We start from the raw sequence: 24613 nt of genomic DNA on the forward strand, positions 1-24613 counted from the left end.
CCAACCTTAAAGTTTGGTTGTGGCCTCCCAACAACAAACTTAGAGTTTGACTGTGGGGGCTCTGGTTGACTCTGCTTTGAGAGAAGCTTTTTCTGCTTCCTCTCCATGGTTGCAGAGGGAGATCCTTGAGTTTTAAACACAAGGGAGTCCTCATTCCAGTGAAGGACTATTTCACCTCTGTCAACATCAATCACAACTCTTTCTGTGGCCAGGAAAGGTCTTCCTAGGATGATGGATTCATCCTCTTCCTTTCCAGTATCCAGGACTATGAAATCAGCAGGGATGTAAAGGCCTTCAACCTTTACTAACACGTCCTCTACTTGTCCATAAGCCTGTTTTCTTGAACTGTCTGCCATCTCTAATGAGATTTTAGTAGCTTGCACCCCATAGATTCCCAGTTTCTCTATTACAGAGAGGGGCATGAGGTTTATTCCTGAACCAAGGTTACAGAGAGCCTTAAAGATCATAGTGCCTATGGTACAGGGTATTATGAACTTTCCAGGATCCTGTCTCTTCTGAGGCAATGTCAGTTGATCCAGATCACTCAGTTCATTGATGAACAAGGGAGGTTCAACTTCCCAAGTATTAATGCCAAATAATTTGGCATTCAGCTTCATGATTGCACCAAGAAACTTGGCAGTTTGCTCTTCAGTAACATCCTCATTTTCTTCAGAAGAGGAATACTCATCAGAGCTCATGAAGGGCATAAGGAGGTTCAATGGAATCTCTATGGTCTCTAGATGAGCCTCAGAGTCCTTTGGTTCCTCAGAGGGAAGCTCCTTATTGACCACTGGACGTCCCAGGAGGTCTTCCTCCTTGGGATTCACGTCCTCCTCTCCCTCATTGGGTTCGGCCATTTTGCTTATGTCAATGGCCTTGCACTCTCCTTTTGGATTCTCTTTTGTATTGCTTGGGAGAGTACTGGGAGGGATTTCAGTGATCCTTTTACTCAGCTGGCCCACTCGTGCTTCCAAATTTCTAATGGAAGATCTTGTTTCATTCATGAAACTTACAGTGGCCTTGGACAGATCAGAGACTAAGTTTGCTAAATTAGAAGTATATTGTTCAGAGTTCTCTGTCTGTTGCTGAGTGGATGATGGAAAAGGTTTATTATTGTTAAACTTGTTTCTTCCACCATTGTTAAAGCCTTGTTGAGGCTTTTGATCCTTCCATGAGAAATTTGGATGATTTCTCCATGATGAGTTATAGGTGTTTCCATAAGGTTCACCTAAGTAATTCACCTCTGCTATTGCAGGGTTCTCAGGATCATAAGCTTCTTCTTCATAAGAAGCCTCTTGAGTACTGTTGAATGCAGCTTGCATTCCATGCAGACTCTGAGAGATCATATTGACTTGCTCAGTCAATATTTTATTCTGAGCCAATATGGCATTCAGAGTATCAACTTCAAGAACTCCCTTCTTCAAAGGCGTCCCATTATTCATAGGATTCCTTTCAGAAGTGTACATGAACTGGTTATTAGCAACCATGTCAATGAGTTCTTGAGCTTCTGCAGGCGTTTTCTTTAGGTGAATGGATCCACCTGCAGAAGTGTCCAGTGACATCTTTGATAGCTCAGATAAACCATCATAGAATATATCCAGGATGGTCCATTCTGAAAGCATGTCAGAAGGACACTTTTTGGTCAACTGTTTGTATCTTTCCCAAGCTTCATAGAATGATTCACCTTCTTTCTGTCTGAAGGTTTGAACATCAGCTCTAAGCTTGCTCAGCTTTTGAGGAGGAAAGTACTTGGCTAAGAAAGCCATGACCAGCTTATCCCAAGAGTTCAGGCTGTCTTTGGGTTGAGAATCCAACCATAATCTAGCTCTGTCTCTTACAGCAAAAGGGAAAAGCATGAGCCTGTAGACTTCAGGATCTACTTCATTAGTCTTAACAGTATCACATATCTGCAAGAATTCAGTTAAGAACTGAAAAGGATCTTCAGATGGAAGTCCATGAAACTTGTAGTTCTGCTGCATCAGAGAAACTGATTGAGGTTTCAGCTCAAAGTTGTTTGCTCCAATGGCAGGAATGGAGATGCTTCTTCCATGTAAATTGGAATTAAGTGCAGTAAATTCACCAAGCATCCTCCTTGCATTATTATTATTTTCGGCTGCCATCTCCTTCTCCTGTTCGAAAATTTCTGAAAGGTTATCTCTGGATTGTTGTATTTTAGCTTCTCTTAATTTTTTCTTCAGTGTCCTTTCAGGTTCTGGATTTGCTTCCACAAGAATGTTCTTATCCTTGCTCCTGCTCATATGACAAAGAAGAAGGCACAGAAAAATAATAATAATAGTAGAGATCCTTTATACCATAGTATAGGGATCCCTGTGTGAGTAGAAGAAGAGGGGGAGACAAAGAATGTAATATAATGGAAGAAACACAACTGTGAGGAGGCTAGATATGTGAGATGAGATGTTAGGATATGAATAAATAAATAGAATAAGATGGGAGAGGGAGAATTTTCGAAAATAATTTTTGAAAAAGGGTTAGTGATTTTCGAAAATGGTTTTTGAAAAATGTTAGTATTTTTTTTCGAAAATTTTTAAAATCAAAAATAAAAATAAGGATAATTAGTTAATTAAGAAGAAATTTTTGAAAAAGAGGGAAGGTATTTTCGAAAATTAGAGAGAGAGAGTTAGTTAGGTGGTTTTTAAAAAGTTAAGAAACAAACAAAAAGTTAGTTAGTTAGTTCAAACAAATTTTGAAAAGATAAGAAGTTAGGAGGTTAGAAAAGATATTTTGAAACCAAATTTTTTAAAAAGGTAAGATAAGAAGATATTTTAGAAATTAGTTTTGAAAAATATTTGATTTTTTTAAAATCTCAATTAATGACTTGTTTCATAAGAAATCACAAGATATGATTCTAGAACTTAAAGTTTGAATCTTTCTTAACAAGCAAGTAACAAACTTCAAATTTTTGAATCAAAACATTAATTGATTATGTTATTTTCGAAAATTTGATATAAAAATAAGAAAAAGATTTTTGAAAAATATTTTTGGAATTTTCGAAAATAACTAAGAATTTTGAAAAATATTTGATTTTTGAAAAAGATTTTGAAAAAGATAAGATTTTCAAATTGAAAATTTGATTTGACTCATAAGAAACAACTTGATTTTAAAAATTTTTGAAAAAGTCAACTCTAATTTTCGAATTTGATGAGAGAAAAAGGGAAAGATATTTTTTGATTTTTTTTTTTTGAATTTTTTTTTTGAAAAACACTAAAATGATGCAATGCATGAAATTTTTAGATCAAAACGTGTGATGAATGCAAGAATGCTATGAATGTCAAGATGAACACCAAGAACATTATGAATGTCAAGATGAACATCAAAGACACAATTTTGAAAAATTTTTAATGCAAAGAAAACATGCAAGACACCAAACTTAGAATTCTTTAATGCTTAGACACTAAGAATTCAAGAATGCATATGAAAAACAAGACAAGACACAAGACATGCAAATGCAAAGATCAAACAAGATGACTTACCAAGAACAACTTGAAGATCATGAAGAACACTATGAATGCATGAATTTTCGAAAAAATGCAATATGCACATGCGATTGACACCAAACTTATGATATGACTCAAGACTTCAAACAAGAACACAAAAATATTTTTGATTTTTATGATTTTCTAATTTTTTTTGGACTTTTTTTTCGAAAATTATATGAAGAAGAAAAAATAAGGATTCCAAAATTTTTAACATGAATTCCAGGAATCTTGCATTCTTAGTCTAAAGCTTCAGTCCAGGAATTAGACATGGCTCACTGGCCAGCCAAGCTTTCAATGAAAGCTCCGGTCCAAAACACTAGACATGGCGAATGGCCAGCCAAGCTTTAGCATTTAACATCAGAGTATATTGCTCTTGATAACAAATTGTAAGCCTCAGTCCAAATAAATTTAGACATGGCTTTACAGCCAGCCAAGCTTCACATGCTTCAAGAAACACTAGAATTCATTCTTAAAAATTTTGAATAAAAATTTTGAAAACATTTTTATATTATTTTCGAAAACAGATGAGAAAATTTTAGAAATATTTTTGAAAAATTTTTGAAAATAAAATAAAAAGAAAATTACCTAATCTGAGCAACAAGATGAACCGTCAGTTGTCCAAACTCGAACAATCCCCGGCAACGGTGCCAAAAACTTGGTGGACGAAATTGTGATGTCCAGGCTCAAACAATCCCTGGCAACGTGAGCAACTTGGTACGTGCAATCGTGATTACACTTTGATTATATAAAATTTATTGCTCTTTCTTTCCCTGGCAATGGTGCCAAGAACATGGTGCCAATACCATGGTTCACAACTTCGATACAACTAACCAGCAAGTTCACTGGGTCGTCCAAGTAATACCTTACGTGAGTAAGGGTCGAATCCCACGGAGATTGTTGGTATGAAGCAAGCTATGGTCACCTTGCAAATCTCAGATAGGCAGATATAAATTGATAATGGTGTTTTCGAATTTAATATAATAAAATAGGGATAGAAATACTTATGTAATTCATTGGTGAGAATTTTAGATAAGCGAATGGAGATGCCTTCGTTCCTCTGAACCTCTGCTCTCCTGCTATCTTCATCCAATCAGTCTTACTCCTTTCCATGGCTGGCTTTATGCAAGGGCATCACCGTTGTCAGTGGCTACCTCCCCTCCTCTTAGTGAAAAATATGCTCACATGCTCTGTCACAGCACGGCTAATCATCTGTCGGTTCTCGATCATGCTGGAATAGGATTCACCCTCCTTTTGCGTCTGTCACTAACGCCCAACAATCGCGAGTTTGAAGCTCGTCACAGTCATTCAATCATTGAATCCTACTCGGAATACCACAGACAAGGTTTAGACTTTCCGGATTCTCTTGAATGCCGCCATCATTCTAGCTTACGCCACAAAGATTCCGGTTAAGAGATCTAAGAGATATTCATTCTAGCTTATTTCATGTAGAACGGAAGTGTTTGTCAGGCACGTGTTCATAGGGGAGAATGGTGATGAGTGTCACACATAATCATCACCTTCATCACGTTCTTGGGTACGAATGGATATCTTAGAAGCGAAATAAGATGAATTGAATAGAAAACAGTAGTACTTTGCATTAATCTTTGAGGAACAGCAGAGCTCCACACCTTAATCTATGGAGTGTAGAAACTCTACCGTATGAAAATACATAAGTGAAGGTCCAGGCATGGCCGAGATGGCCAGCCCCCATGGTCTAAGAACTAGGCGTCCAAAGATCTCTAATACAATAGTAAAAGGTCCTATTTATAATAAACTAGTCACTAGGGTTTACATGAGTAAGTAATTGATGCATAAATCCACTTCCGGGGACCACTTGGTGTGTGTTTGGGCTGAGCTTGAGTGTTGCACGTGTAGAGGTCCTTCTTGGAGTTGAACGCCAGTATTTGTGCCAGTTTGGGCGTTCAGCTCTGGTTTTGGCTCCTTTTCTGGCGCTGGACGCCAGATTTGGGTAGAAAGCTGGCGTTGAACGCCAGTTTACGTCATCTATTCTTAGCCAAAGTATGGACTATTAAACATTTCTGGAAAGATCTGGATGTCTACTTTCCAACGCAATTGGAAGCGCGCCATTTCGAGTTCTGTAGCTCCAGAAAATCCACTTTGAGTGCAGGGAGGTCAGAATCCAACAGCATCAGCTGTCCTTCTTCAACCTCTGAATCTGATTTCTGCTCAAGTCCCTCAATTTCAGCCAGAAAATACCTGAAATCACAGAAAAACACACAAACTCATAGTAAAGTCCAGAAATGTGAATTTAACATAAAAACTAATGAAAACATCCCTAAAAGTAACTAGATCCTACTAAAAACATACTAAAAACAATGTCAAAAAGCGTATAAATTATCCGCTCATCAAAGCCCTGCATTCCTCAGTAAGCAGTATGGTCTCTTTCTCGTCCCAACTTCTTTTCTTGTTGATAAGCTCCTTCAAAAACTTGGCATACAGAGGCATTTGCTCAAGTGCTTCAGCCATGGGAATATTGATCTCCAGCTTTTTGAAAGTCTCAAGGAACTTATGAAAATGTTGGTCCTTAGTCTCTTTGCTGAACCTCTGGGGATATGGCAGTGGAGGTGTGATGCTCTTTCCTACTTGCTGCTGTCCCTGAATCACTTCTTTTGAACTGTGTGGTTGGTTGTTCTTCTCTTTGAGTTTCTCAGTGCTCTTGTTTGGCATCACAACTTGATCCTTGGCTTCATCTGCCTTTGTTTGCTTTTCATCTTCTATTGGTTTTTTGTTGCTCTCAACTTGCTTCTTTGTAGTATCATTGTTGCTCATCAATGTTCTCCCACTCCTTAATTGAATCGCCTTGCATTCTTCCTTAGGATTTGGGATTTTGTCACTTGGCAGTGAGCTCGAAGGTCTCTCAACAGAAATCTGCTTGGAGATTTACCCAATCTGCCTCTCTAGGCTCTTCATGGAGGCTTCATGGTTCTTGGTTGTCATTTCCTGGTGTTTCCACATTTTGTCTATCAAAGTTTCCAAGTTAGTGAGTCTTTGAGATTCAGGTGATGCTTGTGGTGGGTTGTGAGATGTGGATGGTGGATGGTAGGAATTTTGGTTGGTGGGTTGGTTATTGGATTGGTAATGGTTGGGATTGGGGTAGTTGTTTTGAGGTTTTCTATAAGGGTTTTGGTTAGTTTGCTACTGGTTGTGGTTTTGGTTGTTTCTTGAAGTGTTTTGGTTTGAGTTCCTCTGCCATGGTTGTTGGTTCTGGTTGTGATTATCTCCCTATCTGAGGTTTGGGTGGTTCTTCTAGGATGGATTGTATGTGTCACCATACACTTCATTCTGTCTAGAGTTTTGGTTATGCATGTACTGCACTTGCTCCTGTTGTTGCTCTTCTTGGCTTTCTTCATTCTGCACCCATACAGTTGATGGTTGGCTTGTGTTCACAGCTGCTACGTGAAGGCTATCAATCCTTTTGGCCATTTGTTCAAACTGTTGTTGAATTTGTTGCTGCATCATTTCGTTTTGAGCTAAGATTGAGTCCACTCCTTCTAGCTCCATTACTCCTCTCCTTTGTGATGGTTGGCGTTGCCTTTGATGCGCAAAGAAATACTGATTATTAGCCACCATGTCAATAAGATTTTGAGCTTCTTCTGCGGTTTTCATCAGTTGCAATGATCCTCCAGCTGAGTGATCAAGTGCTTCTTGAGCCTTTAGAGTGAGTCCTTCATAGAAGTTCTGTAGCTTGTCCCACTCAGTGAACATTTCTGGTGGACATTTCCTCAGCAGAGCCTTATATCTCTCCCATGCTTCATACAGATTTTTAGCATCCAATTGCGTGAATGTCTGCACCTCAGTCTTCAACATGATGATCCTTTGAGGGGGGTAAAACTTGGCAAGAAACTTGCTCACCAAATCATCCCATGTGTTAATGCTTTCCTTCGAAAATGTTTCTAGCCATTGAGTGGCCTTGTCCCTGAGAGAGAATGGGAATAACAACAGCTTGTATATGTCAGGGTGCACTCCATTGCTTTTAACTGTGTCACAAATTCTCAAGAAAGTGGATAAATGTTGATTTGGATCCTCCAATGGTCCTCCCCTAAACGAGCAGTTGTTTTGGACCAATGTGATGAGTTGTGGCTTCAGTTCAAAGTTATTTGCATTGACATTAGGGGTGAGAATGCTGCTTCCACAATGTCTAGCATTTGCAAAGGTATAGAAGGCCAGTACTCTCCTCTGTTGTGGATTATTGTTAACCCCTCCTCCTGGATTAGATGGATCTCCTTCCATCTCGTGATATTCTTCCTCAGATTCTTCCTCTCCAACAATATTTTTCCCTCTTTCAGCTCTTCTTAACCTTCTAAGAGTTCTCTGGTCAGTTTCAGATAAAACAGGAGTGGCTCTCCCTGTACCTGACATACAAACAAAACAAAAGAAACACCACCAGTAACACTTCAATCTATTGCAAGAATGAAGTTTAGCTTAAGCAAAATTTCAAACAGTTAGTGTGTCAGTCAAAAATTAGAGAAACAGAAAAGAAAAGATGCTTGATCTAGATCTCCACTTCACTTAATCATTGTCAATCTATTTCAATCCCCGGCAACGGCGCCAAAAACTTGATGTGTATTTTTGGAAAACGAAAAACGAATCCCAAACACACAAAACTAACCGGCAAGTGCACCGGGTCGCATCAAGTAATAAAACTCACGGGAGTGAGGTCGATCCCACAAGGATTGAAGGATTGAGCAATTTTAGTTTAGTGGTTGATTTAGTCAAGCGAATCAAGAATTGATTTGAGTGGTTTGTATTCGGCAGAAGCTAAATTGCATGAAATTAAAAGGGAGAGGGACAATTGCAGTAAATTAAAGAGCAGAGAAAGTAAATGTGCTGAATCTTAAAGAGCAAGAAATTAAATGGCAGAAACTTAGAACGCAAGAAATGTAAATTACAGAATCTTAAAGTGCAAGAAATGTAAATGGCTTGAATTGTAAAGGGAATTGGGAAGTGGATTTGCAGAATTTAAACAAGGAAAAGTAAATTGCATTAATCAGACAAGTAGAAGGTGACTTGAATTGAACCGGATCTAAAATGGAAATGTAAATGAACTTGAAAAGCTTTAAACAGAGAATTTAAAATGCAAACTCCAGATCTCAGGACCCAAGAGACTAGATAACCGAGTCTAGATCTCAATGCCTTCCTAGATCCAAATGTAGAATTCAATTGCAAGAAATAGAGAAAAGTAAATAGCAGAATGAGTAGAAGAAGAGATAATGAACAGAAATGTAAATTCAATTATGCAGTAAAGAAAACAGAGAGATCTCAGGATGAGATTGAAACAGAATTCCTTCAATTCTCCAACCCAAGATCTAAGACAAATGTAATTGCAATTGAAAACAAGAAAACTAAGAGGAAGAGAATTCAATTCTCCTACTCCGAAACTCAGAAACTCCAAACAATTCAAAACCAAAAGCTCTCCAAAACCTACTCAGCAAAACTAAAAGGAAAGCTCCCCTAAAAACTTAAATCCTAAGCTATTTATACACTTTCTTCAAATGGCCTTCAAGCCTTGAATTGGGCCTTTGCTCTTGATGGATTTGGGTTGATAAAGGCCTTGGTTGATTGCTCTTGGAGTTGGAGAAAGATCCATTGTGAACCGGGCTGTAAATCATAAAAGCTTAAGTAAAAGTTTGAGGCAAACTTTTACTCAAACTTTTTATACCAGCTGCCCTCCTTTTGTTGATATCCACGTTTGAGCTAAAGTTTGAGGTCAAACTTTTGCTCAAACGTGGATCCCCTTGTGTACATGTGTGGCGCCAACGTTTGCCGAAAAGCTTGAGGCAAACGTTGGCGCAAGCTTTTCTCCTCCAGGGTGTGCAAGTGTGGCGCCAATGTTTGCCAAAAAGCTTGAGGCAAACGTTGGCGCAAGCTTTTCTCCTCCAGGGTGTGCAAGTGTGGCGCCAACGTTTGCCAAAAATCTTGAGGCAAACGTTAGCGCAAGCTTTTCTCCTCCAGGGTGTTGTTTTTGTGATGCCAACGTTTGCCAAAAAGTTTGAGGCAAACGTTGGCTCAAGCTTTTTCCTCCAGGGTGTTTTCAATTCTTCCAAAAGTTTGAGCTAAAATTTGAGGCAAACTTTGGCTCAAACTTTTTTCCTCTAGGATGTTTTCAACTCTTCCAAAAGTTTGAGCTAAAGTTTGAGGCAAACTTTGGCTCAAACTTTTTGTTCTCTCTTGCTCCTAGCCATTCCTTCTTCCTTCAACCTTCTTCAAAACTCTTTTCACCTATCATCAATCAACCAAACACATCAAAGCTATGCTCAAAATCATGAGTTTGTTATTCTTTCATAATATATGACAATTATAGCATAAAATCTCATGAAATTACATTAATTCATCCATGGTTGATTGAATCAAAGGAAATATGAAATTCTGCCCAATTGGCTTACTTAAGGCTCAAGAAAGTGCATAAATCAATTGAAAATAAGTAAAAAAAGACTAGTGAAACTAGGCTAAGATGACTTGTCATCACATGTATTTCATGTCTCACAGTTTCTGGAGTATACTTCTGATGCCAATCGCGTATTAGAAACTGAACCAGTGCAACTGAGAGATGATCTAACGCTTCAAGTAACTTCGGTTAGAATCGATAATATGACACCAGTGCTAAGCAACTATGCAGAGGAGAAGTTTTGTTAGCAGAGGAATGCTAGGAGTGGAGCTGGAATTGGGGAACACACTTGGAAACTCAAATCAGATATGTGGAAGGACTACCCACAACTCTTTTCAGGTAACTGAATCTAAATTTTGAGGGCAAAATTCTTAATTAGGTTGGTAGGATGTAAACCATGTAAAATTAGTGAATAATTAATTAATAAATTAATTTTTAATAAAAAAATTAGAAATATGAATTTTATAGTTTAGTAAGATAGAGATAATTAAAATAAGAATTTTGACACTAATTTTAAAGAATTTGGCCCAAGATTGGGCGAAACGAGCTGAACCGATCGAACCAGGCCCAACCCAAGCCTCATTAACCAAGGACTCAGCATCCTCTTCCTCCCTCAAATGTTATTCATGCTAGACAAAGGAAGGGAAGGAGGAAGAAGAGCTTCCAACCCTAACATCATAATCAATTTCACATAACTTCTCGCCCCGAGCTATGATCGCCGCACCTTTTGTGGCCACGTCCGTGGTGATGAGCTCCACAAAGCCATTACATTGTAAGGTAAGGAAACCATATTCCCAGTTTCAATCTCCTCTTCTCAAATCCAAAAATAGCATGATCTTGCGTGTTAAGATTTGTGATTAATTTGATGTTTTAGGACCAAATTGACTTGAGGAATTAGTAGGTCTTGCGATTATTGAGGCTCATACAAGGTAAGGATCTTCAGCCCTAGTAAATCCCTTACTTAATTGTAATTTTGGTATTAAGTATGTATGGGTGGGTGCAATGATATGATATATGTGTGTATATAGGTAAATTGGAGCTTAATTTTGAATGTTAGATGCTTGATGAAACTTTGGAGGCTGAATTTTGGTGGTGGAACTTATGAGCTTGCCTTGTGGGGTTATCTTGGGTTATATGAGGAAATCATCCAAGGTATAGTTTTGGTTTCTCGTATTTAATATATATAATGTCTTGTGAAAACTTAGGCTAGATAACTATAAGATAGGTGTGAATGCATGAGTATGTTAAATGCTTAGTACCCTTGATAATAATTGTTGAAACGGGTGGAGTATTGGATTGGTGATTAATGCTTATGATGAAATGGGATGTTAGATGATGATTTAATGATGAATGGCAAGATGATATGAATGAATATGAGTATGTAGTGATATATTGATGATTTTGTTGGTATAATTGAGAAATTCATGTATAAGATTGTTTAAAATTGAGGTATGATTGGCTGTGGTAGGATGTGGGGATTGAGGTGCTGAAAATGGTATGTTGTGGTGCTGTTTGTAGTATAGGATGTTGGTATTGAGTTTGTTTTAGTGAAAATAAAGGTTTAAGAACTTTTTTGAAAAATCTAATTTTTGGCCGAATTTCGGCGAGCCATAATTCTGCTTCCAAACCCCCAAATTCTTTCTAACTTGTATGGTAACTGGGTACGTGAAGTTTATGCCGTTCGAAGAAAGGATGAAAAATATTTTAAAATGAAAAAGTTATGACCATCCAAAGTTCGGTGTGCAAAAACTAAAAAATTATGCAGCACTTAGCATTTTTACCCATTCTGCAGAACTTGCAAACGCGACCACCTGCACGCGACACCCCTAGCGTGCACGAGCAAGGTGCTTGCGTATGCGATGCCCCTGTTTTCAGCATGAATTTTTGTTTTTTAAAACCTAATTTTGAACCTCTAAACCTCTCTTTTTACTCTTTTAACCCTTAGATCTTAGTGGTATGGCTAGTAAGGAGATGAAGCTAAGAAAGGGTGATAACTTGGAGATGAAGAAAGCTTGAGAAGTGATGAATTAGGTATGAGAAGATACGTTGTATATATATACTTCTTATATTATAAGGCTAATTAATGAAATGAATAAATATTACATCTGAGCACTCTTTCTTGAAAGTGCGACCTGATCGACCGGAATTCACTCCGCATATAAAATGAATCCGTTCTTTGGCAAGCGCACCAAATATCGTCAAGTAATAACCCACTAAGAGTGGGGTCGAATCCCACAGAGATTAACGGATTAAAGCAAACAATAGTTAATTGATTATCCTAGTTAGACTATTCAGTTTTGAGTGATGAGCAACAAGAAAATGTCAATGACATAAAAGTAAAGGAAAGCAATAAAGTGCAAGAAAGTAAATGGCAAGGAAAGTAAAGTACAAGAAAGTAAAGCGCTAGAAATGTAAAGTGCAGAAAATGTAAATAACCATAAAGTAGATAAAAGAAAGAAAGATAAAATAAGCATTGGGATGAAGAGATTGATGCCAGGGCATCTTGGCCAGTTTCACTGACCTTTTCTTTACAGTTTTTAGGCTAGTTTCATGCATTCCCTTAGGAAATAAGCTAGTTTTGGGTAGATATTTACTTACACCTTGATTTAAGCATACATTGTGCATTTTACATTATTTCATGAGGATTTTGCATGAGTTTAGTGACAAATTATATGCTGCATTGCCCATGACTTGGACTAGAACTTTGATGCGCTCTATTGCTTGATTTCAGGACCAAAGGAAGCAATGAATGGGAGGTAACTTGCAAAGTTAATGAGAAAAGTGATTGCCAATAACGCTCTCGAAGCCATCATTGACCACGTTAAGAGTCACATTAACTAAGTTAACGAGAACTCTAACGTGGAGAGGGGAAGTTGAGCCAACGTTAGTGACACTTAACATTGTCACTAACGTTGGCAAATGCTCATAAGTGGCCACGTTAGAGTCCACGTTAACTTAGTTAACGTGGCCTCTAACGTTAGAAGGGGGGAGAAATGCCAACGTTAGTGACATTCAACATTGTCACTAACGTTGGCCTAAGGAGAAACATACCACGTTAACTCCCACGTTAACTTGGTTAACGTGGGAGCTAACATAAGAAGCAAGAGTGGTCGACAACGTTAGTGACACCCAACATTGTCACTAACGTTGGAAGCAACCACACAACCCCCCAAGGAGCCACGTTAACTTCCACGTTAACTTAGTTAACGTGGAAGCTAACATTGATGAGTGAAAGAAACGCCAACGTTAGTGACATTCAACATTGTCACTAACGTTGGGGATGGCTAAGCATGGCCACGTTAGAAGCCACATTAACCTAGTTAACGTGGACTCTAACGTGAGACATAGGGGCACCTTGGAACCTTAGTGACAATGTTGAGTGTCACTAACGTTCTCGAAGGATGGCATGCCCACGTTAAAGAGCCACATTAACTAAGTTAACGTGGTTAACGTGGGCTCTAACGTGAGAACAAAGGGGGCTTTTCAAAGTTATTGGGAATGTTAAGTCTCAATAACGTGTGCGAAGGACTTAGAGGCAACGTTAGTGGCAACGTTTGTGCCACTAACGTTGAAGTTAACGTGGCTTTTACTTAGGAATGTTAGTGAGAAAGTTGATTGTCACTAACGTTCTCGAACTCATATTTTCACTAAACGTTAACACCCCTAACGTCCTGAGCTAAAGTCTCTGCCCACTTCACACTTTCTCTCTGCAAGTAAAGCCAAGCCCAAATGAAGAAGAGAACTGCTTCAAACTGAAGATCCAAAGGCCCAAGACTTGAAGAGCCAACTAGAAGCTGAGAAAAGTAGTATATATAGGAGTAGCTTTGAATTGTTGAAGAGTTCTGAAAAGTTGGAAAAGAGAATTACTCTCTGTATTTTACCTTCTCTGCATTTTCTAGTTTTATGATGTATTCTCCATCTTTGTTTTCATTTTCTAGAGCTATGAACAACTAAACCCCTTTCATTGGGTTAGGGAGCTCTGTTGTAATTTGATGGATCAATACTAGTTTTCATTATTTTTCTTCTATCTTTTCTCTTGATTTTACTTGAAAGCTTTCGATCTTCATCCAATTGGGTAGTTATCTTGGAAAAGAAGCTATTCAAACTTGGATCTCTTCTGAACCTTGAAAGAGGAATGAAGAGATCAAGCTAGAAATGCTTTCTCATGCTGGACCAAATTGGGTTTGGATGGGTATGTGACTATAACCCTCTCAATACTTGATTTGGGAAATGCATGTGGTATAATCAGTGACCATACTTCATCTCTTCTCATGAGCAATTGACCAAGGAATTGGCTATTGATCAAGATTTGAGAGATTGAATTTGTAATTCAATCAATTAAGATTGCCAAGGAGATCAATGAGTGCGTTGATTGAGGAAGAGATGAAAATGAACTTGATCCGGAGGGTTGCAATCTCTCCTAAGCCCAATGAACTCCCCATCTCTGATCTTACCCATTCTCTTTAATTTCTGCCATTTACTTTTATGAGCAAATCCCCCATTCCCATTTACAATTCTGCAATTTACTTTCAGTCATTTACTTCCAGTCCTTTAATTCTAGCATTTACTTTTCTGTTATTTACATTCCCGCCATTTTATTTTCTGCAACTCTCAACCCACATTCTGGATTCGCTCAACTAGAACATTCTTCTAATTAAAGTTGCTTGATCAATCAATCCCTGTGGGATTCGACCTCACTCTATTGTGAGTTTTTACTTGACGACAAATTCGGTATACTTGCCAAAGGAAATTTGTTGAGAGACAGTTTCCACCCGAATCAAGTTTATGGCGCCGTTGCCGGGGAATGATTGTGCATCAACAATGATTAAATTGGAAGATCACTAGATTGAGCATTTTTATTTTGTGAATTTCATTTTCTGTTTGAGTGATTTACTTTCTATTTTAGTTAAACTTCTTCCCTTCCCCCTCTACTCTTTTGTTTTTCTTTGTTATTTTCAATTCTGTTTGCTAACCCACTAACTGTTTGATATATTGCATCACCCATAACTAACAGTAATTTTGAAAAAAAATACTTTCTGCACCTATCTTTTCTTGCTTGCACTTGATGGTTGTATGACAGGGAGAAGAAGCGGGGCTTCAACTTCCTTCGATTCTGAACCTGAGAGGACCTTCCTTAGATTAAGGAGGGAGGCAAGAGGAAAAAAAGTGGTTGGTGCTGAGGAAGAAGAGGAATTCTTTGAACCAAACATGGAAGACAACATGGAAAACCATCATGAAGAAGAGGATCACAACCATGGGGGAGGAGGTAGAGCAAATCATGCTGGGGAGGATAGAAGAGTTTTGGGCTCTTACATCAATCCAAACCCATGCAATTGTGGAAGTAGCATCCAAAAGCCAACAATCCATGCCAACAACTTTGAACTTAAACCACAGCTGATCACCCTTGTTCAGAACAACTATTCGTTTGGAGGAGGTGTTCAAGAAGACCCCAATCAACATTTAACCACCTTCCTAAGAATATGTGACACAGTGAAGTCTAATGGTGTTCATCCTGACGCCTATAGACTACTCTTAGTTCCATTCTCACTCAGGGACAAGGCAGCCAAGTGGCTGGAATCTTTCCCAAGGGAAAGCTTGACAACTTGGAAAGACGTGGTGAACAAATTCTTAGCAAGATTTTACCCACCTCAATGAATCAATAGGCTGAGAGCTGAGGTCCAAACTTTCAGGCAACAAGATGGTGAGACTCTATATGAAGCATGGGAGAGGTTTAAAGACCTAACAAGGAGGTGCCCACCAGATATGTTCAACGAATGGGTGCAGCTGCACATTTTCTATGAAGGGCTCTCTTATAAGTCAAAGAAGGTCGTAGACCATTCATCCGGAGGATCTTTGAACAAGAAGAAGACTATTGAGGAAGCCATAGATGTTATTGAAACAGTAGCAGAGAACGACTACTTCTATGCTTCCGAAAGAGGGAACACAAGAGGAGTAATGGAGCTAAACAATGTAGATGCTCTGTTGGCCCAAAACAAGCTCATTACCCAGCAGCTGGCTGACCTCACCAAGAAGATGGAGAGGAACCAAGTAGTAGCAATCTCCACTTCATCAACAACCCAAGAAGGAGTGAATGAAGAAGCAGAGGGTAGTCAGGAGCAAGCCAACTACATTGGGAATTCACCAAGGCAAAACTATGATCCATACTCCAAGACCTACAACCCTGGATGGAGAAACCACCCAAACTTTGGGTGGGGAAGTCAGCTAGATCAAAACCAAGACCAGAGACGTTACAACTCCAACAACAATGCAGCTCACCAACAATTCACACAGAGGACATCTCAACACCCCCACAACAACACTTCTCCACAAGCCTATCAAAACAAAAACAGTACATCTGCTCCAAATCACCCATCAATTGATGACAATCTCTCTAAGATTGAAACCTTACTTGAAGGAGTATGCAAAGACATTCGAAACAGTAAAGCATTCCGAGAGGAAATGCAGTCAAACATGCAGAATCAAAATGCTGCCATCAAGAAACTGGAGACACAAATCAGCTATCTATTTAAGCAGCTTCCTAACCACAACCTTTGCAATGATGCCAATTCAAGCAAAAGGGAGAAGTGTCAAGCTATCACACTTAGGAGTGGGAAGGAATTGAAGGAACTGCCCCAAAAACCACAAGAAGAAGGCTCAAATGAAAAGGGAGAAGAGCAAGATGGAGTTCAACCTCCCACGCCAAGTCCGCAGAAAGAAAAAGGGATGCCACAACTGAACATCTCAAGAGCTCCATACCCCCAGCTATTGAAGAAAAAGGAAGATGATGACTACAAATCAACATACCATTTGCTGAAGCCATAGAACAAATGCCACTCTATGCCAAGTTTTTGAAGGAGCTAATGACTAAGAAGAGAAGCTGGAAGAACAATGAGACTGTGATATTAACCGAAGAGTGTAGTGCTATCATTCAGCACAAACTACCCCAGAAACTGAAGGATCCTGGGAGTTTTCAGAACCCTTGTATTATAGGGGAAATCACAGTAGAGAAGGCTCTTTGTGACTTAGGGACCAGCATCAATTTGATGTCAGTAGCTATGATGAGGAAGATGAAAATTGAGGAGGCTAAACCAACAAAAATGGCCCTACAACTGGCAGACCGATTGTTCAAATTCCCTCATGGGGTAGTAGAGAATTTGCTGGTAAAAGTGGGAGATTTCATATTTCTAGCAGATTTTGTGGTGCTGGACATGCAGGAGGACGCCAAGACCTCCATCATCCTGGGAAGGCCATTCTTGGCCACTGCTGGGGCTGTCATTGATGTTCAGAAGGGTGACCTCACCCTGAGATTACACAATGAAAATATGACATTCAATGTGTTCAAGGCCATGAGTTACCCACCAGAACAATTGGGGGAATGCATGAGGTTAGATGCACTTGAGGATGAAGTGCAGAAGAATTTTGAAGAAGAAGAACCTGAAGAGGACGAGAGATTGGTGGAGGAAGAATCTAAATCAAGTGAAGAGGTAGCCACAGCAGAAATTCATATACCAGATGCACCAAAGGAAGGGAACGAAAAGTCAGAAGCACCCAAACTTGAACTCAAAGCACTGCCACCCACTCTCAAATATGCATATCTAGGAGAAAATGAAAACTACCCAGTGATCATAAATTCATCCCTCAGTCAAGATCAGGAGGACGAGCTACCCAAAGTGCTGCGGGAGCATAAGGATGCCATTTGATGGACCCTTGCTGACTTGAAAGGAATCAGTTCAGCCATATTGATGAGCGGATAATTTATACGCTTTTTGGCATTGTTTTTAGTATATTTTTAGTAGAATCTAGTTACTTTTAGGGATGTTTTTAATAGATTTTATGTTAAATTCACATTCTGGATTTTACCATGAGTTTGTGTGTTTTTCTGTGATTTCAGGTATTTTCTGGCTGAAATTGAGGGACTTGAGCAGAAATCAGATTTAGAGGTTGAAGAAGGACTACTGATGCTGTTGGATTCTGACCTCCCTGCACTCAAAGTGGATTTTCTGGAGCTACAGAACTCGAAATGGCACGCTTCTAATTGCGTTGGAAAGTAGACATCCAGGGCTTTCCAGCACTATATAATAGTCAATACTTTGGCCAAAAATAGACGACGCAAACCGGCGTTCAACGCCAGCTTTCTGCCCAAATCTGGCGTCCAGCGCCAGAAAAGGAGCCAAAACCAGAGTTGAACGCCCAAACTGGCACAAAAGCTGGCGTTCAACTCCAAGAAGGACCTCTACTCGTGCAACACTCAAGCTCAGCCCAAGCACACACCAAGTGGGCCCCGGAAGTGGATTTATGCATCAATTACTTACTTCTGTAAACCCTACTAGCTAGTTTATTATAAATAGGACCTTTTACTATTGTATTAGACCATCTTTGGATTATCTTTTGATCTATTGATCATAATTTGGGGGCTGGCCATCTCGGCCATGCCTGGACCTTTCACTTATGTATTTTTAACGGTAGAGTTTCTACACTCCATAGATTAAGGTGTGGAGCTCTGCTGTTCCTCAAAGATTAATGCAAAGTACTACTGTTTTCTATTCAATTCATCTTATTTTGCTTCTAAGATATTCATTCGTACTTCAATCTGAATGTGATGAACGTGACAATCATCATCATTCCCTATGAACGCGTGCCTGACAACCACTTCCGTTCTACCTTCGACTGAATGAGTATCTCTTAGATCTCTTAATCAGAATCTTCGTGGCGTAAGCTAGAATGATGGCGGCATTCAAGAGAATCCAGAAAGTCTAAACCTTGTCTGTGGTATTCTGAGTAGGATTCAATGAATGAATGACTGTGACGAGCTCCAAACTCGCGATTGCGGGGCGTTAGTGACAGACGCAAAAGGATAGTAAATCCTATTCCAGCATGATCGAGAACCGACAGATGAATAGCCGTGCCGTGACAGGGTGCGTTGGTCATTTTCCTGAGAGATGACCGAAAGTAGCCATTGACAGTGGTGATGTATCACATAAAGCCAGCCATGGAAAGGAGTAAGACTGATTGGATGAAGATAGCAGGAAAGCAGAGGTTCAGAGGAACGAAAGCATCTCTATTCGCTTATCTGAAATTCTCACCAATGAATTACATAAGTATTTCTATCCCTAGTCTATTAATTATTATTCGAAAACACCATTATCAATTTTATATCCGCTTGACTGAGATTTACAAGGTGACCATAGCTTGCTTCATACCAACAATCTCCGTGGGATTCGACCCTTACTCACGTAAGGTATTACTTGGACGACCCAGTGCACTTGCTGGTCAGTTACACGGAGTTGTGAACCGTGGTTTTGGCATCATGTTTTTGGCGCCATTTCCAGGGAAAGAAAGAGCAATGAACTTTACATAGTTAAAGTGTAATCACGATTCCGCGTACCAAGTTTTTGGCGCCTTTGCCGGGGATTGTTCGAGTTTGGACAACTGACGGTTCATCTTGTTGCTCAGATTAGGTAATTTCTTTTTGTTTTCCTTTCAAAAATTTTTCAAAAACCTTTCAAAAATTTCTCACTTGTTTTCGAAAAAAAAAATGTTTTCAAAAATATATTTTTCTTCAGAATTTTTAAAAATGAATTCTAGTGTTTCATGAAGCATGTGAAGCATGGCTGGCTGTAAAGCCATGTCTAATTCTTTTGGATAGAGCATGTTAGGCTTGTCATGTCTGAATTACACTCATATTTTTATTAAAGCTTGGCTGGCTATTAAGCCATGCCTGACCCTTTGATTGGAGCTTTAAGACTAACATGGCAAGATTCCTGGAATTCATATTAAAAATTTTGGAATCCTTATTTTTATTTTTCAAAATAATTTTCGAAAAAAAAATAATAATAATAAAAATACAAAAAAAAAATTAGAAAATCATAAAAATCAAAAATATTTTTTGTGTTTCTTGTTTGAGTCTTGTGTCATGTTATAAGTTTGGTGTCAATTGCATGTGCATCTTGCATTTTTCGAAAATTCATGCATTCATAGTGTTCTTCATGATCTTCAAGTTGTTCTTGGTAAGTTTTCTTGTTTGATCTTTGCATTTGCATGTTTTGTGTCTTTTCTTATTTTTCATATGCATTCTTGAATTCTTAGTGTCTAAGCATTAAAGAATTCTAAGTTTGGTGTCTTGCATGTTTTCTTTGCATTAAAAATTTTTCAAAATTGTGTCTATGATGTTCATCTTGACATTCATAGTGTTCTTGGTGTTCATCTTGACATTCATAGCATTCTTGCATGCATCACATGTTTTGATCTAAAAATTTCATGCATTGCATCTTTTTAGTGTTTTTCTCTCTCATCATAAAAATTTCAAAAATAAAAAAAATATCTTTCCCTCTTTTCTCTCATAAATTCGAAAATTTGAGTTGACTTTTTCAAAAATTTTTAAAAATCAAGTTGTTTCTTATGAGTCAAATCAAATTTTCAATTTGAAAATCTTCTCTTTTTCAAAATCTTTTTCAAAAATCAAATCTTTTTAAAATTTCTTAGTTATTTTCGAAAATTCCAAAAATTTTTCAAAAATCTTTTTCTTATTTTTATCACAAATTTTCGAAAATAACAATAACAATTAATGTTTTGATTCAAAAATTTCAAGTTTGTTACTTGCTTGTTAAGAAAGATTCAAACTTTAAGTTCTAGAATCATATCTTGTGATTTCTTGTGAATCAAGTCATTAATTGTGATTTCAAAAAAATCAAATCTTTTTTCAAAAACTAATTTCTATCATATCTTTTCAAAAATATCTTCTTATCTTATCTTTTTCAAAAATTTGATTTCAAAATATCTTTCCTAACTTCCTAACTTCTTATCTTTTCAAAATTTGTTTCAACTAACTAACTAACTTTTTTGGTTGTTTCTTATCTTTTTCAAAACTACCTACCTAACTAACTCTCTCTCTCTAATTTTCGAAAATATCTCCCTCTTTTTCAAAATTTCTTTTTAATTAACTAATTATTTTTATTTTTGATTTCAAAATTTTTCGAAAATTACTAACCTTTTTCAAAAACTATTTTCAAAAATCACTAACTCTTTTTCAAAAATTATTTTCGAAATTTCCCTTCTCTCATCTTATTCTATTTATTTATTCATCTACTAACATCTCCCCCTCACCCACCAAAAATCCGAACCCTCTCTCTCTCTTTCTGAGTTCAGATTTTTCTCTTCTTCTTTTCTTCTACTAACAATAAGGAACCTCTTTACTGTGACATAGAGGATTCCTCTTCTTTTCTTTTTCTCTTCTCTTTCTTATGAGCAGGGACAGAGAAAAAGGCATTCTTGTTGAAGCTGATCCAAAACCTGAAAGGACTCTGAAGAGGAAACTAAGAGAAGCTAAATTACAACAATCCAGAGACAACTTGATTGAAAATTTCGAACAAGTAAAGGAGATGGCAGCCGAACCCAACAACAATTCAAGGAGAATGCTTGGTGAATTTACTGCACCTAATTCCAATTTACATGGAAGAAGCATCTCCATTCCTGCCATTGGAGCAAACAACTTTGAGCTGAAACCTCAATTAGTTTCTCTGATGCAGCAGAATTGCAAGTTTCATGGACTTCCATCTGAAGATCCTTTTCAGTTCTTAACTGAATTCTTGCAGATATGTGATATTGTTAAGACTAATGGAGTAGATCCTGAAGTCTACAGGCTCATGCTTTTCCCGTTTGCTATAAGAGACAGAGCTAGAATATGGTTGGATTCTCAACCTAAAGATAGCCTGAACTCTTGGGATAAGCTGGTCACGGCTTTCTTATCCAAGTTCTTTCCTCCTCAAAAGCTGAGCAAGCTTAGAGTGGATGTTCAAACCTTCAAACAGAAAGAAGGTGAATCCCTCTATGAAGCCTGGGAGAGATACAAAGGACTGACAAAAAAATGTCCTACTGACATGCTTTCAGAATGGACCATCCTGGATATATTCTATGATGGTTTATCTGAGCTATCAAAGATGTCATTGGATACTTCTGTAGGTGGATCCATTCACCTAAAGAAAACGCCTGCAGAAGCTCAAGAACTCATTGACATGGTTGCTAATAACCAGTTCATGTACACTTCTGAGAGGAATCCTGTGAATAATGGGACGCCTATGAAGAAGGGAGTTCTTGAAGTTGATACTCTGAATGCCATATTGGCTCAGAACAAAATATTGACTCAGCAAGTCAATATGATTTCTCAGAGTCTGAATGGAATGCAAGCTGCATCCAACAGTACTCAAGAGGCATCTTCTGAAGAAGAAGCTTATGATCCTGAAAACCCTGCAATAGCAGAGGTAAATTACATGGGTGAACCTTATGGAAACACCTATAATTCATCATGGAGAAATCATCCAAATTTCTCATGGAAGGATCAAAAGCCTCAACAAGGCTTTAATAATGGTGGAAGAAACAGGTTTAGCAATAGCAGGCCTTTTCCATCATCCACTCAGCAACAGACAGAGAATTCTGAGCAGAATCCATCTAGCTTAGCAAACTTAGTCTCTGATCTATCTAAGGCCACTATGAGTTTCATGAATGAAACAAGGTCTTCCATTAGAAATTTGGAAGCACAAGTGGGCCAGCTGAGTAAAAGAATCACTGAAATCCCTCCTAGTACTCTCCCAAGCAATACAGAAGAGAATCCAAAAGGAGAGTGCAAGGCCATTGACATAACTGAAATGGCCGAACCCAAGGAGGGAGAGGAGGACGTGAATCCCAAGGAGGAAGACCTCCTGGGACGTCCAGTGGTCAATAAGGAGCTTCCCTCTGAGGAACCAAAGGACTCTGAGGCTCATCTAGAGACCGTAGAGATTCCATTAAACCTCCTTATGCCCTTCATGAGCTCTGATGAGTATTCCTCTTCTGAAGAGAATGAGGATGTTACTGAAGAGCAAACTGCCAAGTTTCATGGTGTAATCATGAAGCTGAATGCCAAATTATTTGGTATTGAGACTTGGGAAGATGAACCTCCCTTGTTCACCAATGAACTAAGTGATCTGGATCAACTAACATTGCCTCAGAAGAGACAAGATCCTGGAAAGTTCATAATACATTGTACCACAGGCACCATGATCTTTAAGGCTCTGTGTGACCTTGGTTCAGGAAGAAACCTCATGCCCCTCTCTGTAATAGAGAAACTGGGAATCTATAGGGTGCAAGCTGCTAAAATCTCATTAGAGATGGCAGACAACTCAAGAAAATAGGCTTATGGACAAGTAGAGGACGTGTTAGTAAAGGTTGAAGGCCTTTACATCCCTGCTGATTTTATAGTCTTGGATACTGGAAAGGAAGAGGATGAATCCATCATGCTAGGAAGACCTTTCCTGGCCACAGCAAGAGCTGTGATTGATGTGGACAGAGGAGAATTGATCCTTCAATTAAATGAGGACAACCTTGTGTTTACAACTCAAGGATCTCTCTCTGCATCCATGGAGAGGAAGCATAAAAAGCTTCTCTCAAAGCAGAGTCAAACAAAGCCCCCACAGTCAAACTCTAAGTTTGGTGTTGGGAGGCCACAACCAAACTCTATGTTTGGTGTTGAACTCCCATATCCAAACTCTAAGTTTGGTGTTGGAGAGTCTCAACAAAGCTCTGCACATCTGTGAGGCTCCATGAGAGCCCACTGTCAAGCTACTGACATTAAAGAAGCGCTTGTTGGGAGGCAACCCAATATTTATCTAACTATATTCTTCTTAGTTATATGTCTTTATAGGTTCATGATCATGTGGAGTCACAAAATAAATATAAAAATTGAATACGGAATCAAAAACAGCAGAAGAAAAATCACACCCTGGAAGAGCATCTGCCTGGCGTTCAACGCCAGAATAGAGCATGGTTCTGGCGCTGAACGCCCAAAATGGGCAGCATCCTGGTGCTGAACGCCCAGAACAAGCATGGTTCTAGCGTTCAACGCCAGAAATGGCAACAAATGAGCGTTGAACGCCCAAAATGGGCACCAATCTGGCGCTGAACTCCCAGAGTTGTGTGCAAGGGCATTTTACATGCCTAAATTGGTGCAGGGATGTAAATGCCTTGACACCTCAGGATCTGTGGACCCCACAGGATCATCTCAGGATCTGTGGACCCCACAGGATCCCCACCTACCTCATCATCTCTCTTTCCATTCATGATTATCCCTTCTGTTTTCCATTTACCACTCACATCCATACACCCACTACCTTCAAAATTCAACATCTCTCTCCCACCCAACCCCACCCATATGGCCGAATACACACATCCATCCATCTCCTCCATATATTCTTCTTCTTCTTCTATTCTTTCTTCTTTTTGCTCGAGGGCGAGCAACATTCTAAGTTTGGTGTGGTAAAAGCATAGCTTTTTTGTTTTTTTCCATAACCATTGATGGCACCTAAGGCCAGAGAAACCTCTAGAAAGAGGAAAGGGAAAACAAAAGCTTCCATCAAGGGTCTATAGCTCAGTAGTAGAACATTTGACTGCAAATCAAGAGATCCCTGAGATACCTCAGGGGATACATTTTCTTCCACACAATTATTGGAAGCAACTAAGGGTGGAACATCAAGAGCACTCCATCATCCTTCATGAAATAAGAGAAGATCAAAAAGCAAGGAAAGGAGGAGCGACAAAGACAAGGAAGAGACATAGAAGAGCTCAAGGACATCATTGGTTCCTCAAGAAGGAAACACCACCATCACTAAGGTGGATTCATTCCTTGTTCTTATTTCTTCTGTTTTTCGTTTTCTATGTTATGTGCTTATCTATATTTGTG

The 24613-nt window shown here is 38.7% G+C and overlaps 2 non-coding genes across 2 annotated transcripts; both read right to left on the reverse strand.

Annotated features, from left to right (window-relative positions):
- Positions 1-15564: 15564 nt before the first annotated feature.
- LOC148545353 (small nucleolar RNA R71) lies at positions 15565-15671 on the reverse strand. Its single transcript, XR_015901418.1, has one exon. It is a non-coding gene; the product is annotated as a small nucleolar RNA R71 (small nucleolar RNA).
- A 6006-nt stretch (positions 15672-21677) lies between these two features.
- On the reverse strand, positions 21678-21785 carry LOC148545354 (small nucleolar RNA R71). Its single transcript, XR_015901920.1, has one exon. It is a non-coding gene; the product is annotated as a small nucleolar RNA R71 (small nucleolar RNA).
- Positions 21786-24613: the final 2828 nt, after the last annotated feature.

Source organism: Arachis ipaensis, chromosome B9 (assembly GCF_059453495.1).
Source record: "Arachis ipaensis isolate K30076 ecotype BB chromosome B9, ASM5945349v1, whole genome shotgun sequence".
Classification (NCBI taxonomy): Eukaryota; Viridiplantae; Streptophyta; class Magnoliopsida; order Fabales; family Fabaceae; genus Arachis; species Arachis ipaensis.